General features: G+C 46.1%; 1 protein-coding gene across 1 annotated transcript in view; it reads right to left on the reverse strand.

Annotated features, from left to right (window-relative positions):
* SH3BP5 (SH3 domain binding protein 5) overlaps positions 1-12,778 on the reverse strand; it is a 114,465-nt gene extending 101,687 nt beyond the window's left edge. Inside the window, exon 1 of the mRNA XM_047768508.1 lies at positions 12,760-12,778. The gene's annotated coding sequence lies outside the window, so the exon portion shown is untranslated. The remainder of the gene's footprint in view (positions 1-12,759) is intronic.
* Between the last annotated feature and the right edge of the window lie 4,313 nt (positions 12,779-17,091).

Consider the following 17,091-nt stretch of genomic DNA (forward strand, 5'->3'; position numbering starts at 1 on the left):
AATGCATCTAACTAAGAAGAGATGGAAGGGAGAAGACAGGGCACCCCAGGGGGAAGGGCCCTTGCCTTGGCCCTGACCTGAGGGCGTATAAGCTGCCACCTTCATGCAGTCTATCCTCTTGACGTAAAGAAACAGCTGCAGATGTTCTATCAGGTCTTGGGGATATTTCCATTTAAACAGAGTTTGTTTATTGAGAGGGTGGGAGGATCGCTTTCAATTCCCATTCATGAACGGAAGCCAGTGCTTTTGTGCTGAGGTTTTGGCTGTGGCCGGGGTGGGGGTGGGGATTGTCTGTGTATACCGCCAGCACCCACATGGAGCCCCTTCCACCTCAGGGGGCTTTTGAAGCTTTGGTAGTACACTTCAGCCTCACACCAGGAGTCAGAAGCACAAGGGTGTTTATATTCCCAGGGAAACCCCTTCCACTGGAGGAGAGGTGGTGGCAAAAGGCCCCAGTCTCTGGATTTTCAAGGGGTACAAGACATTCCCAAGGCCAGGGATTGAACCCTCGTCTTCATGGATACTAGTCAGGTTTGCTACCACTGAGCCACAAGGGGAACGCCAATGACCAGTAGATGATGAACACACCCACATTATTATTATTTTTTTTCCTGCTGTGCCCACAGCATGTGGAAGTTTCCCAGTCTGGGATTAAACCTAAGTCACAGCTGTGACAACACCAGATCTTTAACCGCTAGGCCACCAGAGAATTCCAATGAACACACCCTTTACTGGCCTTTTTCTCCTCTTTCCCCCCTCCTCACTCCTGCATCCCAAGTCCCCTCCCGCAAAGGCTACCGGCCCCCAAGACCCAAGTCAAGGCGCATGATGGGAGTTTGCCTTTCTTGAACATTCAGCAGTAAAGGTGCTCCTTTGCTGACCAAGAACAAAACAGGGGGAGAGCTGCACTGTTGGGGAGAGGTGTTTCCTGGAAGTGGGACGCAGCTCTGCCCTCTGGTAACAAAGCCAGACTGTCATGTTGGCAGCTGACCCAGGCCAGGGTCTGTTGGTGGCTGGGGGAGGGACAGGCTGGCTGATTCCAGATGTGGATGGATTCCTTATCCCCAGTCCTAGCGTGAAAGGTGTGAATGGGAAAGACTGTAAGTTGAGAGACCATGAAGGCCTGGGAGGCCTGAACTGAGGTTACAGGGTCAGAGAACAAGTGGCCAGAGCAGACTTGTGAAGCGGAGGTGGCCGACACAAACTGCAGGGACCAAGGGTGAAGGCCAAGGGAAAGGCGTCTATCCTGTCACACGGGTGTGTGAGGAGCCTGCCGGGAACAACACCCCTAATCAGCCTGTGGCTCTAATGACAAGACTGTCCTGCCTATGGGACTGTTTACATGGGAGGAAATGAGGAGAAGGAGACAGGGACAAAAAGCTGTCCAAGAGGGCCCCAGAGGGACACCTGCATCCAAAGGGCACAGTGTTAACCCATGGAAAGGAAGAGCAGGACAAAAGGTTACCCTTAGCAAAGGGGGATTTCCAGGAACAATCAACAATGGCCAAGAAATCAATCACCTGCCTTCCTTCCGCCAGATTTTATGACGCTGCTTTATTCTTATTTGGATTTGTGAGTCTACAGAGAAAATGTAGTTCTGGCGTTTCTGGGAAAATAAATACTTTTTCAGGTCCTACAGTAGCAGAAGAATTTTTGTTTCCATAAGAAGATCGGGTGGTCAGCTACAAGTACAATTGTCAAAGTTGAACAGTGAAAATTGTAGGAGTAATCAGATTCTAGGTTAGAACCTATCAATGAATCTGTAGTATAAGAATCTTGGCAGTACTTTAAATGGTTGTATTACCCACAACTGGACAAGCTCTATCCCACCCCCAGTCAAACCAAACCAAAAAAGTCCCTCCCAGCCTGTAGGTCTTTATCTGTGATGCTGTCATGTCTAGATGGCCGCTAATAGTTTGAGTTCAATAATTATAATAATCAGACTTATGACTGTAGATCATCACAGCTTCCTTTGTGAGGACAGATGCAGTTTCCTGATAAAGGGCATACCTTTAATCTTAACTAAAATCCTTGCTTCATAATTCCTAGTTTCAAAACGGCTCCTTTGCCAACTTAATATTAAACACTGCTGTGCCTGCTGACCATAGGGATTTAACTGCCAAGATCTGAAAATGAAACTCATTGGGTACATTTAAAAAATTCTTCAGGACCATGTGAAAAATTTACTTTTTTGACTTTTTTTTTTTTAGGGCCACACCCGCAGCATTTGGAGTTTCCCAGGCTAGGGGTAGAATCAGAGCTACAGCTGCTGGCCTACGCCATAGCCACAGCAACACCAGATCCGAGCTGTGTCTGTGACCTATACCACAGCTCATGGCAACAACGGATCCTTAATCCACTGAACGAGGCCAGAGATTGAACCTGCGTCCTCAGGGATGCTAATCAGATTCCTTTCCACTGAGCCACGACTGGAGCTCTGGAAAATTTATTTTTAAAAAAAGAGAGGATCATGGAGATGACTCTGGTTTTACACAATCCAACATATACCTCTCCTCTGCTGTTTAATCAGCAGTCGATGTCTTCATGAAAACCATGCTCTCTCTTTTTTTTTTTTTGCTGCATCTGAAACATGTGGAAATTCCCAGGCCAGGATCAAACCCATGCCACAGCAGTAACAACACCGGATCCTTTACTGCTAGGCCACCAGGAAACTCCTCTTTTTTTTTTTTTTTTTTTCCTTAGGGCCGCAAGTGCTAAATATGGAAGTTCCAGGCTAGGGGTCAAATTGGAGCTGCAGCTGCTGGCCTACACCATAGCCACAGCAATGCCAGATCCTTAACCCTCTGAGCAAGACCACAGATTGAACCTGCCTCCTCATGGATACTAGTCGGACTTGTTACTGCTGAACCACAATGGGAACGCCTCCTTCTGTTTTAAAAACAAAATGGATTGTATTGGCAAAACAACATGCATTTCCCCATTTTACTTCCCTGTTCTTGCCCATAAAGTTACATAACTCCTACATTATTGTACTCATAGTATAGATAAAACGTGCTATTCTACAGTTCTTTTTTCTTTACTGAGTGCTTTAAAAAAAAAAAAAAAATGACGATGAATTTGCTTCCCCCCGCCACATCCATGCTTTCTCACCTGGAATCTGAGCAGATGCAACTGCTTTTTATGGATTTTAACACCATGACAGTCACTCATTTATTCAAAGAAGTGCAAGCTCTCATGGCTCCTTTTACATTGAAATCTAACTAAATAAATCTAGCATCCCACCGTCCCAAGATTTTACATTGCAAGTCATCATGTTTGATTAGACAACCGCAAAGAAGAAATATTCCAGGAACTCAATTTTCTTTGCTAATAAGCAGATACCAAAATAATGAGTATATTCTGACACAACCCCCCTTCAAATCACTGACAAGTTTGCCCATAATAACATGTGGGCTTTGAAGAGTGGGTGGCTCCTTATGGGATAAGCACACCTATAGAGACCAAATCACACATAAGTTCCTAAAGGAACCTCATGAAAATCCCAGACTGTGACAAGAAGGGCTGGGGAGGAAGGAGTTGAAAGATCCAGGCTGGGGTCAAACGTCTTTCAATAACATTAAAAAATATATATATATCCAACACCCTTTATCGTAAACTCCACATAGCCAGTTGATTCTCACAAATGCTTTTGTTGATTTTTGACCTTGCCTGTGGCATGCAGGAGTTCCTAGGCCAGGGATTGAACCCAAACTATAGCAGTGACCCAAGCCACAGCAGTGACAATGCCGAATCCTTAACCACTAGTCTACCAGAAAACTCCCAAATTTTTAGTCAGAAAAGGAAAAACTCATCTGTTTCCTGCCTCCTTTGCCAATTTTGGTGTGATTCCCTTGCCATCCCCACTGACACAGCACTGTCTGGGCCCCACTATGTGCTGGCCTGTGACCTTGGAGGTCACCTCAAGGGCACCCTGGCTTTTCCCTGGGGCTCAAGTGTGTGAACCTGCCCCCTGCCTCACACTGAGGGGACAGCTGGATGTGTGTTCTGCACAGCCTCTCCAAGGGGCCCCAGCAGGACTGAGCTCCTGCTACCCTCAGAGGCAATCTGCTCTTCAACCAATTCTTTCTTGCTTTGCTCTCTTGCCTACCCCACTTCCTGCTCTGCTTCCTGGGACCACTTCCCAAAGACTAGTGGTGCAAGTCCGTTGCCTCAAGTTCCACTCTAGGGGGAGCCCAACTAAGACATCTACCAAAATTTTATTATTTCATTTCATTTGCTTTTTAGGGCCATACCTGCAGCATATGGAAGTTCCCAGGCTAAGGGTCAAATCGGAGCTATAGCTGCTGGCCTCTACCACAGCCACAGCAACACAGGATCGGAGCCACTTCTGTAACCCACACCACCGTTCACAGCAAAGCTGGATCCTTAACCCACTGAGCAAGGCCAGGGATCAAACCCACATCCTCATGGATACAAGTCAGGTTCATTACTGCTAAGCTAAAATGGGAAGTCCCTTTGCCAAATTTTTAGATAAATATAGACTTAAAACGGATCCTTTAACTACTTTTTTGGCAGAATTTCCTGAGTTGTCTTTAGGTAGACCTGGAGAAAAGAAACCAAAGCAATGAGAGTTGTACCAAGTAGAGGCTCTGTCCTCAAGTGGTCATCGTGGCTCCCTAATTCTATTATTAACACACTATGGTCTGGAACCAGGGACCTGGACACTGGGTAAGGCTTTACATGCATTAACTGATTTCATTCAGACAAAACAGCCCAGGAAGCAAGTACTATTATTACAAAGGAGGACACTGGGAGGTGAAAGTTAATTTAGCCAAAGTCACACAGCAAGACGAGGCACCAACAGGATTCCAGCCCAGGCAGCCTGGTCCCAGATTCTCAGAGCATAGTTTCTGACACAGCCCTGAGAGGGAGAGGGGGGTGTTTGATAAATGCTCGCTGGATTGGGCGTTACCGCGTGTAGAGAAAGGAAAGAAGATGGCCTATGTAATATCTTCAAATGTTTGAAGGCTTTGACCATGAACTCCCTGAATAGTCTGTGATGTCCATAGGGGTCTTTCCCCAAACAGTATTGGTGCATAGAAGAAAACAGACTACAAAGGAAACCAATTATATTGAAATGTGTTTATGAAAATGCTACCAAAAATCGTGACCTAGCAATAATACATTCATCCTGTAGAGGTGATTATACACTGCAATGGGCTCCACAGACATGTCATATCTCTGGACGTTTTCAGACAGACTTCAATGGTTGCCCTCTATAAGACCTCTTCTCTCCAAGTCACCCCTGACTGTCATTAACTTTCTATAACATAAGTTCGACTGTACTTCTCACCCTTTCTAAACTTTCTTTTTTTTTGTCTTTTTTTTTTGTCTTTTTGCTATTTCTTGGGCTGCTCCCGCGGCATATGGAGGTTCCCAGGCTAGGGGTCAAATCGGAGCTGTAGCCACTGGCCTACGCCAGAGCCACAGCAACGCGGGATCCGAGCCGCGTCTGGGACCAACACCACAGCTCACAGCAACGCCGGATCGTTAACCCACTGAGTAAGGGCAGGGACCGAACCCGCCACCTCATGGTTCCTAGTCGGATTCGTTAACCACTGCGCCATGACGGGAACGCCAGCCTTTCTAAGCTTTCAATGCCCACCCTCGTCTCCAGAATAAAGTCTAGGATGCCCAAGATGACATTCAAGGTTATGCATAATCTGAACCCAATGATTTACCTTACCATCCCCCCACTCAGGGCCTCCCACATTCCTTACACTCCAGCCACAGTAAATTCCCTGTACTTCTGGGGGCTCTCTGCTGCCCCTGCCTGGAAGGAGAGGGGGCCAGATGGCAGAATCCTTTCCCAGGAGATGAAACTTCCTTGTGAAGTTTCCCACATGGCCCTTCTCAAAGGTAAAATGGATCGCTCCTCCTGCAAATGCCCATGACACTTTCCACATGCTTCTACCGTGGCATAAAAACACAAGGTGCTATATGTATTGTCGGCATATATTGGCTATTACATAAATTTATCTTGTAGATTTTAAAAAATTATTATAATTGATTTAAATTTAAAAAAAAATTACAGTTGATTTATAATGTTCTGTCAATTTCTGCTGTATAGCAAAGTGACGCAGTTATACCTATTCCTGTCCATCTTAAATGGGACCCAGTAGAATTCCTAGCCCAGGATGAAATTTCAATTAATGTAGGTTAAAACTGATTTGGGGGGACGGGGCATGGGTTGTTGATTGAACACAAGTTTGAGATAACAGTGTGAATAGTCTCGGTATTTCCCACCAAAGATCATGGATCCCTGGGAGTCTGGGAACAAAGCTGGAAGTGACACCCAAATCATGAAACTTCCTCAAATATTTGTACTATTTTCAAATTTCATGTAACACTGGCTATCTCTTCCCTAATATACTAACATTTGTTATCAAAGTAATGTCAGTGGTTTTGCTCAATTTTTGTTTTGTTTTTTAGGGCCACAGCCATGGCATATGGAGGTTCCCAGGCTAGGGGTGGAATCATGGCATTGGAGTTACAGCTGCTGGCCTATGCAACAGCCACAGCCATGCCAGATCCAAGCTGCATCTGTGAACTACATCACAGCTCACGGCAATGCCAGATCCTTAGCCCACTGAGCGAGGCCAGGCATCAAACCCAAATCCTCATGGATACTAGTTGGATTCATTTCTGCTGCGCCATGACAGGAACTCCCAGGTTTTGCTCAAATTTTTAAGTAAAATGGACATTCCTGAAACAAATCTGTTGTCTTTCTCCTCCTTCTCTCCTCTGGCCTGGGGTGCAGGTGCCTAGGCTGAGACGCAGGGACCCAGGGCTCCTCTTGCTGCCCCAGAAATGAGGGCTGACTCCAACCAGAAGTCCCAGGCCAGCCATCCTCCCACCCACCTCCAGGCAGCTGGAGGCTGAATACATCCAGCATCCTCCCAGTCAGCAGTTCAAGAGGGTAATTATTCCGTGACCTATCATTTTCTCATCTTCCTTCAAAGTCTCTCAGGGATGACTCATTCTGGGACATGAAGTGCAGTTCGGATTTTTCCATGATGTCCCTTTGTGTTTGTGACTATTGTTTTCATGATTCTTCTGTTGTTAAGACTTTATCATCCCTGACACTGACTTCCTTCTTGTCCTCAGACTTCTCTAGGACTGAGGAGGGCCTAAGCACGAGTCCTAGTGCTTCCCTTTGAGTTCCATCTCAAACCATCTTAAGTTTTAACTATGGTGGAGTGGAAACAGTGTGGGGTTTTTGTTTGTTTCTTTTTTGGCTGCCCAGTGACACATGGAAGTTCCCAGGCCAGGGATTAGATCTGAGCTGCGGCTGCGAACCACACTGCAGCTATGGCAACGCCAAATCCTTTAACCTACTGTGTCAGGTTGGGGATCAAACCTGAGTCCCAGCGCTCCAAAGACATGTCCAATCTCTTTGTGCTACAGCGGGAACCCTGAGTGTGGGTTTTGGAGCCAAGCAGAGCTGGCTGCCATCCTGGCTCTGCTACTACCTGGCTATAGAACAGAGTGCAGAGAGGGCACCCTCTTCCAGCTGCAATATATTCATCAGTAAACATGGGAACAATCATACCCACTTTCCAGGGGATTATGAGAACTAAATGAGGTTAGGTCTGTAGACACACCTTGTACAGCATCTGGCACAGAGTAAATAACACATGGGAATTTTCATTTCCTTCCTTCTACCAGATAGAGTCTCTAGTTCTGTGGTCTAAAAATCTGGTTGATGTTGGTGTCTAGTAAAAAGCCAGTGGCAGTGAAATCTGCAGATGGCCGCTCCTCAGGGGGCAGGATCTGTGTCTTTGCCTCAGTATCTCCTGCTCCGACCCAGGTGGCATATCATGTGTTTCAACAGCTAGCTGTTCACTAACAGAATGAAAAAACTGACAAAGGGGAGTTCCTGTCTTGGCTCAGTGGTTAGTGAACCTGACGAGTATCCATGAGGATGTGGGTTTGATCCCCGGTCTCGCTCAGTGGGTTAAGGATCTGGCGCTGCTATGAGCTGTGGTGTAGGCCAGCAGCTGTAGCTTCGATTCAACCCCTAGCCTGGGAACTTCCATATGCCGTGGGTACAGCCCTAAAAAGACAAGACCAAAAAAAGAAAAAAAGAAAAAGAAAATACTGACAATGGAATGGGTAAATGCATTCCTCCAGAAAAATCAAGGATTGCAGATGGAGAACCTAAGTTAAATCAAAGCTGTCAAATAATGTAACATATGATGGTCACTTCTGAACATCTATCTGCTCCCTACACCTCTGACTGTGTGATAACACATTGGTTATGGAGGTCCGCCACGCTAGCAGGGGGCAAGGTGGGCAGAGGTGTCCGAGGCCTGGGGGAGACCAAGCACCCGTAATGCAGGAGCGGGGCCTGAGAAGACCTCATGAGCACACGCAGGAGTTAACTGTTAGGGCCATCAGGAGTTAGCAGGGACAGTGTAAAGAGGAGTTGCCCTGTAATTACTATTGTTTCGGCATAAGTACATGTTGTTTTTTTGTTCTGGCAAGTAATTGCTGTGTTTCTGGGAGGCAGTGACAGGTTCTGACTGTGGAGGTGTCTCTGAGGGATGAGCTCAGATGACTAAGCTCAGCTTGGTCTCACCATGGTTTGCTATGGTCAGTGTTTTTGGCCTCTTGGCCAGTGTCCTCCCTCTATGGCTGCTCTATCCCAGTCCATTCTGCACGCCCAGGATTCAGATCTTATCAACCTCCCTGTCTCACACATCCCACCCCTCAGTGCTCAGCACCAGCCCCCTTGGTGACCCAGCCCTGCCCGCCTCCCCAACACCACCCCTCACGTTGCACCGGAAACCAGCCCTCCCTCACCTGGCTCCTCAGACACGCCATGCCAGGCCCACCTCCCAGCCTTCACACTCCTGCCCCCTCTGTCCAGAAGGCTCCCCCTGTCCTGCCTCACAGGGTGAACCCCACTCAGCTCAGAAGTGCTTCTTCCCCCCAGCATCCTTCCCTGACTTTCTGACCTAAGGCAGTGCTCTCCCTCTCTATGCCTCTAAACTCTGATCTTCTCCATATCACTTATGATGACCTAAAATCACCTGTTTTTTGGCCTGTTTCTGTTTATTTTCCCCTCCCCTGAAATATAGGGCTCAGGGGTTTCCATCCATCTGAATCACTGCTCCATCCCCAGCACATAGCGGCCATAGGAGATGCTCAATCCTTGTTTGTTAGGTGAATAATGCATGAGACCTGTTCCACTGAGAATAAATAAGCTCCTGAGGCAGACTCTCTCGCCAACTTCTGGCCACTGTCCCTGCAGGGGGAAGGGAGCGGTGTCTGCAGGATAGAGGGGGGTGTCATAGGCAGGGCGGTGCTCTCCCTGGAAGCCAAGAGGCAGTGACTCTGCACAGCACCGTGGTCCCCAGAGCTCTTCATGAATCCCCCAAACCACCTGGTAACCCTGAAGAGCTGGCAAACCCAGAAGCTTCTGCTGACCCCACAGCCCCAAAATCCTATTACAGGGTCTGGAAAATGACTTTGGTCATTGTCATTACAGCTGACGTGACCACCACTGTGGATTCCTGCACTAGCCAGCCCCTGACAGCTGGTTCAGAGTGATGGTGATGTTTGGGAATAGTTCAGTAGCAGTGACAAATGGATTCTGGGGACCTTGATAAAGTGGGAATGTGCTAGAATGACATCAGAGCTCATAATTCTGGAAACATTAAGCTACAGAAGCAAGGATGTGCAGGGCAGAGTAGGTGAACCATAGGGGACATGAAGGTGAGCCAAGAACACTGCAGGGGCAGGAAATCCATCCCGTTTTCCTGGGATGTGAAGTGAGCCCCTGTCTTCTCTCCTCTGTTCCTTTAAGGGTTGAGGAGGGGCAACCTTGCCTGAAGCAGGATATCCAGGCACAAAGGAAGCAGCACACTGTCCCTGCCAGTTCTGCCCCTTTGAAAAATAGAGGTGATAGGCACATCTTCGTCAGCCATTCCCAAGGACCTGATCTGGCCTAGGCCTTCCAGGACGGCGGTGGACAAATAGCCCCAGCAAATCTGGACTAGGCCCCACCTGGCAGCCAAGCAGGTGTCACAAAGCCACATGCCTTCAAGGCCCATGTGAAGCCACCTGGGTGCGAGATGGCACAGAAGGACGAGGCCTTTTGTGGAGAGGGAGCCCCTGAGGATTGTGGCCCCAGCACACTTGCAATGTTCTTTAACCTCATGCATTTCTCTTTCATGTACTGATAGAATGGGCTCATTGATGCATTTTCTAATTTTGAGTCAACCTCTCGTGGTATGAGGCAGCAGCTCTTACTGGAACAGCCAGCTGTTAAATTTTCAGGAATTTTCAAGACACAAATGTCATATGCTATCGCTTATATGTGGAATCTAAAAAAGGATATAATGAACTTCTTTGCAGAACAGATACAGACTCACAGACTTGAAAAACTTATGGTTACCAAAGGAGACAGGTTGAGGGGGGAGAGATGGGCTGGGGGTTTGGGATGGAAATGCTGTGAAGTTGGGTTATGGTGATTGTTGTGCAACTATAAATATAATAAAACTTATTGAGTTATAAACATTTTTCAGGAATTTTCAAACCAGTTGAGGTCATTTTGATAGCTTAAAATTAGCAACATTCTTTGCTAGAAGCAAAATTAGCTTAAAATTAACTGTGCTTAAAATAAGTCATGGTGGGAGTATTTACACCACAGGAATTGACACATTCTACAGGCCTTTAAAAAAAAAAAATCTCTCAAAGACTGCTGGTTGTTAAACCAGCACTCTACTGCATGTATTCCTGAAATAAACTATGCTTTGTATTACTGCATTTTTATCATCACTGGATTTTAATTATAAATGAAATTTATCTTTTTTTTTTTTTTTTTGCTTTGGGGGTACATTCTTTGTCAGCTTTATTCCTTAAATTTTTCCATATTTTTCTATGGTCTAGTTTAAATCTCTGATTTTGGAGTTCCCCTTGTGGCTCAGTGGTAAAGAACCCCACTAGTATTCATGAGGATGTGGGTTCGATCCCCAGCCTTGCTCAGTGGGTTAAGGAGCCGGCATTGCCATGGGCTGTGGTGCAGGGTCGAAGATATGGCTTGGATCCCACATCCTGTGTTGCTGTGGCTGTGGTTTAGGCTGGCAGCTGGAGCTCCAATTGGATTGGACCCTAGCCTTGGAATTTCCATACGCCACAGGAGTGGGGGAAAACCAAAGCTCATTACTTTTCTAATCTCATCTATAGTAACTGACTTATTTACAATTTTCACATTTTCCTTTGTTAATTTTGGTATTTTACATTTTGTGAGAAATTTTTTTCTCTAGATTTTCAAATTTACTGCCACTGAGTGATAGGTAATGGTCTCTTTCATTTTAAACTCTCCTGCACCTGTAATTACAGCAATTCAAATCTAATAGTTTTTAAGGTACTAATTCAATCAACCAAACACCTGTGGGCTGACTGATCCTTGGCCCAATCTGAGACCCTGCCAAAGATCCCCAATTACTCCAATCATTTATCCAGGTTTTGAGTTGAACTGTTAACTCCAGAAGATTCTGTTAAGCTATATTACTGAAGAAATAATCACAGAAACATTTTCAGAGCTGAATTATGCTTAATGGCTAAGTAATTCAATCACTTTATATTAAGGTGGGAAAACCCCGAGGCCCCAGAGAGGCGACTTAACCTCCAAATGGAGCCCAATCAGGGATAGAAGATACATTGCCCTATGTCCTTAGCGTAGCACTTGTAGCACCTACAATTCAACAACATAAGAAAATCACCAAAGGTGAATGATGCATAGGGCACCCTTTTATATTCAGACTACTTTTGTGATGTTCATGCCTTTTCCTATGATCCCATGGAGAAAGTGCTATTATTAAGAAACCAATATTGGGGAGTTCCCCAACGGCCTAGTGGTTAAAGATCTAGCATTGTCACTACTGAGGTTTGGGTCGCTGCTATGATGTGGGTTCAATCCCTGGCCTGGGACCTCTGCATGCTGTGGGGGCAGCCAAAAAGAAAAAAAGAAAAAGAGAAAAAGAAACCAATGACTGGAACTCATGCACTGTTTGTGGGAATATGGTACAGCCACTGTGAAAACCAATATGGTTCCTCAAAAACTTGAACATAGAATTACTACATGATCCAGCAATTCCACTTCTGGGCATAAACCCAAAAGACTTAAAAACTTAGTCTCAAAGAAATATGTGCAAACCTGTTTTCGTAACAGCATCATCTACAACAGCTAAATCATGAAAGCAGCCCAGGTGTCCATCGACAAAAGAATGGATAAACAAAACATGGTATATACATACAATGGTATATTACTGTCATAAAAAAGAAGGAAATTCTGACACATGTACAGCATGGAGGAAAGGGGAAGAGTAGTTTTACACAGAGCCCACACATGTGCCCTTATTCACCACTGATACATCTGAAGTGTGGCTGCTACTGCCACAGCATTAAAATCACTGCTTCTTGGAGTCCCTGTGTGGCACAGTGGGTTAAGTACCTGGCGTTGTCACTGTCACTGTAGTGGCTCAGGTTGATTCTGTGCCACAGGTTTGATTCCCTGGCCTGGGAACTTCCATAAGCCAAAAGCATGGCCAACCCTCCCCCCCCCCCCCCCCCAAAACAAAAAACTACTGCTTCTCCTATGGAGTAAAAAGCCAAAGCTCACACATTCATGCTACAGAAACAGATACCAGAGCTGCAGGGCCCATGGTCACCCAGCCCCACAGCTGTCTCACCCCAGCACCCACCACTGCAGAGCCCACAACCACTTACCAAAGCTGCCGATGTCACCAACAGGAAGGAGAAAGGCTTCTCCCTTCCTCCTTCCTTCTCCCAATCTCACACCAGCGGCCTCGCAGAACCTAACTGGCAAGGAAGTTCGGGAAATGCACTTTCCAGGCTGCCAGCCCCTGAGATACAGAGGAGGATGCGGAAAGGCAGGAAGGAGGCTGAGGAGGCCCAGGCACCAAGAGGGAGGGGTGAGCAAGAACGGGGGCACTTGGAAGTCACGTTTGGGATTCATACACATCCCACCAAGAACCAAGCAGCAGTCCAGGGTGTCATGAATTCTGTCCGACACAGCCCTTCTCTCTGGTCTTTGCAAAAAAACAACCTAGCCCAGGGGAGGGTCTCCTCTCCTGGCCTTTGGGACAGATGAAAGTTTCCTATTAAAGCAGAAGCAGTCAGCGCAAAAATGGTTTCATCAGCTCAGGCTGCTGTAACGAGAACTCCTGTTCTCCGGATGTCCCTCTCCCTGGCCTGCAGATGGCCGCCTTCTGGCTGTGACTCCATGTGGCCTTTTCTCTTCAAACACACCCCCATGTCTCTTCCTCTTCTTAAAAGGACACCAGTCTTATTGGATTAGGGCCTACCTCTTTTAACCTTAATTAGCCCCTGAAAAGGCTTCTCTCCAAATACAGTCACATCAGTGCAGGAATTGGGGCAGGGGTGAGGGACATAATTCAGTTCATAACAGGAGCTGGGTGGATATTTGCAACTCTGAGAATAAACTGAGACCTGGCAGTTCCCGCTGTGGCTCAGCCGGTTAAGGATTGGACATTGTCTCTATGGGGGTGAGGGTTCAATTCTTGGCCTTGCTCAGTGGGTTAAGCTGCAGCGTAGGTCACAGAGACAGTTCAGATCTGGTGTTGCCACAGGCTGCAGCTGCAGCTCCTGTTCAACTCCTGGCCAGGGAACTACATATGCCACAGTACTGGCCATAAAAAAACAAAAACAGAAAAAGAAACAAAAACAAAAACAAAAACAAAAAATGGAGTTCCCCCTTGTGGCTCAGAGGTAACGAACCCGACTATTAACCATGAGGATGTGGGTTTGATCCTTGGGCTCAGAGGTAACGAACCCGACTATTAACCATGAGGATGTGGGTTTGATCCTTGGGCTCACTCAGTGGATTAAGGGATCTGGTGTTGCCATGAGCTGTGGTGTAGGTCAAAGATGCAGCTTGGATCCTATGTTGCTGTGGCTGTGATGTAGGCCAGCAGCTGCAGCTCTGATTCAACTCCTTGCCTGGAACTTCCATGTGTTGCATGTGCAACCCTAAAAAGCAAACACAACAACAACAAACTGAGACCTGGCTTTTACATTACATTCATTTTATCCCGCATTGATTTATATCTCAAACACTGAGTTCCAGCTGTATCAGGCACTGTGGTGGTACTGGAGATAGGGTGTTGCCATCAGGGAGATGTCACAGTGGGGTGGCAGAGTGGCAGAGGTGTGGTCACAGTGCTTAGGATACCAACACTCAGAATGCTGGGAGCAGAGATCCCAAGAAAGGCTTCCTGGAGAAGGGGACCCTGGACCCAGCCCTGAAATATGAGACAGAATTCTCTAGTTGAGAAGAGATTTGTTTGTTTTGGGATTTTGTTTGTTTGTTTTTAGGGCCGTACCTGTGGCATATGGGAGTTCCCAGGCAAGGAGTCAAGTCAGAGCTGTGCAGGCCTACGCCACAGCCACAGAAATGCCAGATCTCAGCCATATCTGTGATCTATGCCACAGCTTGCACCACTGCCAGATCCTTAACCTACTGAGCAAGGCCAGGGATAGGAACCTGAATCCTCATGTATACTAGTCGGGTTTGTAACCCACTGAGCCACAATGGGAACTCCAGGGGTGTTTTTGTTGTTGTTGTTTTTTAACCAGAAAGACTCCAAAAGCTCCAAATTGTTCCTATTTGCCTAGACCCACCCAGGAGAAGAGTTTAGAGTTTGTGTAAAAAGTTCCTGTTCAAACTGTGGCTCGTGAATCAGGAGTATCAGAATCACTTGGGAGCTTCTTAGAATCTCTGAGCCCATCCTATATTCACCAAATCAAAACCCACAGCTTAACAAGATCCCTAGGGGATTTATGCAACCACTAAAACCTATGAAACACTGATCAAATGCAATGCTGCTGTTTCACAGCTGAAGACACCAAGGCCCAGAGAGAGGAAATGATCCTTATATGATGACACAGCATTTAGACAAAAAAGGCTCAAATCTAAGCCTCCAACCCCCAAACTTCAAACACCTTTTTTCCGTGGACTTTACTGAGATGTTCACATCACATCACTTTCCAATGCAAATCTTGCCACACAACAAGTCTCAGAAGACTCACTAGGAACTCTAACCCATCAGGTTAGATCAGGCCCCATCAATTTACCTTTGTTGACGGTGTTCTACCTCCTGTTTGGAGTGGTTTGACTGCTTTCTGGAGGTTCCCACCACATCTGTATTTTCCTGGGAGTTCACTATTCTCCCCACTATAGCTGACACAATTGCTGCTGCTACCTAGAAGATATTAAGTGTGTCCTAGAGCCTGCAACCCCAGGGACAGCCTCAAGCTGCACAGTGCTCCCATCTTCCACATTAAAAGTGTGTGTGTATCTTCTTTCCTTGGTTCATTTCTTCATGTGGTAGACACTTCTAATAGTATCGGTCAGGGAATATCAACCCTTGAACTTAGTTTAAGGTGTTTTGAGACTCTTGGTGTTGCTATACACCTTGCAGAAGCAAATGCAGGAATTCCTGTTGTGGCTCAGCAGTAATGAACCCGGCTAGTATCTATGAGGATGCATATTGGATCTCTGGCCCTGCTCAGTGGCTTGGATCTGGCATCGCTATGGCTGTGGCCTAGGCCAGCAGCTGAAGTTCCAATTCAACCTCTAGCCTGGGAACTTCCATATCTGCAGGGTGGCCCTAAAAAGAAAACAAAAACAAAAAAAAAAAGAAAAAGAAGCAAAGGTAAATGCTTTCTTGAAGGAAGTAACCTTCAATATAGGCCTGAAATAATTCAACGAGGCAAATTAACAAGGCATATTTGTTGATAGCTTTGGGAACAAGAAACTATATCATAAAATATAGTCTTCCCAGAACTAAGTAGAACTTCTAACAACAACAACAACAACAACAACAACATGCAATAGTAAGTTCCCCCATGGTGCAGAGGGTGAAAGATCCAGTATTGTCACTGCGGCGGCCCAGGAATTTCCACATGCTATGGGCATGGCCAAAAACAGTAACAACCAACCAAACAAAATGCAATAATCAAAATACATACATATATACTAACCTCAATGGAAGCTTCACAACAAAAGAAATAAAACCGAAGGAGGAATTAGAGAGTTGGAAGACAGGTCTGAAGAAATGATCCAGAGCGTCATTCCAAGAGACAAAAAGATGGAATATATGGAAGAGTAAAGACAGAAAATACATTTTAAAAGCCTAACCATACATTTTATCAGAGGCCTGAAAGGAGGAATGAGACATAGTGAAGGTCTGATGAGGTGACCCTTACAGCGCTGACCACAAGTCAAGGGCCTGCTTTGAAAAGAAACAGGTGGTCTCTGTGCTCATGCCTGTGGGTGGTTTCATCTCCCTAGAATCAGAGAAGCAGAATCAAAAGGCTGAGTTCCACCTCCAGTCTCATTCTTGGCAACAGCATTTCCCCTCCAGATGTCTTTTTATTTCTTTTTCATCTAATTCCATTAGGTCCTTATTCTATGTGTGAAAAAAAAATTTTTAATCCAATGTTTATTTTTGACTTTACACACATGGCAGACACAGTCCCTGGGCAAAAAAAATATATAGTTTGGTGAATATGAAAGCATTTTTTTCTGGCATTGTTGATGTTAGAAACATCTGGGAAAGAAAACGAAACCCTTGGAGTCTGAGTGGCAGGCCCATCACCACTGATTGTGTGGTTTATGTACAACCCAAAAGTACTTGCTAAAAGGATATGGACCTGGACACCAGTCACAGCTCTGCTTGCCAAGCTGTATGCCCTGGAGAGGGGCTCTGTTTGCCAGAGGGCGCCTTCTCCACAAAGGTGCTACACCAAGCTACACTCCAGCTGCATAAAAGTACCCATTTATTAATGGGGATCCACCAAATTCTCCACTGGAGAAGAACCTAATAACCCATTCTCAATAACCATTCTCAGTTACCTCAAAGAGAAGCCAAAGTTAGGTACCTCGTGTGTGTGTGTGTGTGTGTGTGTGTATGAGAGACAGAGACCATGGCTTGATTGTAAGGTACCTAATTGCCCAGGTTCACCTGGTACTGAGGGTTTCCTGTGATGCAAGGCTGTGATGCTAAAACCAAAACA

Source organism: Phacochoerus africanus, chromosome 1, assembly GCF_016906955.1.
Source record: "Phacochoerus africanus isolate WHEZ1 chromosome 1, ROS_Pafr_v1, whole genome shotgun sequence".
In the NCBI taxonomy this organism is placed as follows: Eukaryota; Metazoa; Chordata; class Mammalia; order Artiodactyla; family Suidae; genus Phacochoerus; species Phacochoerus africanus.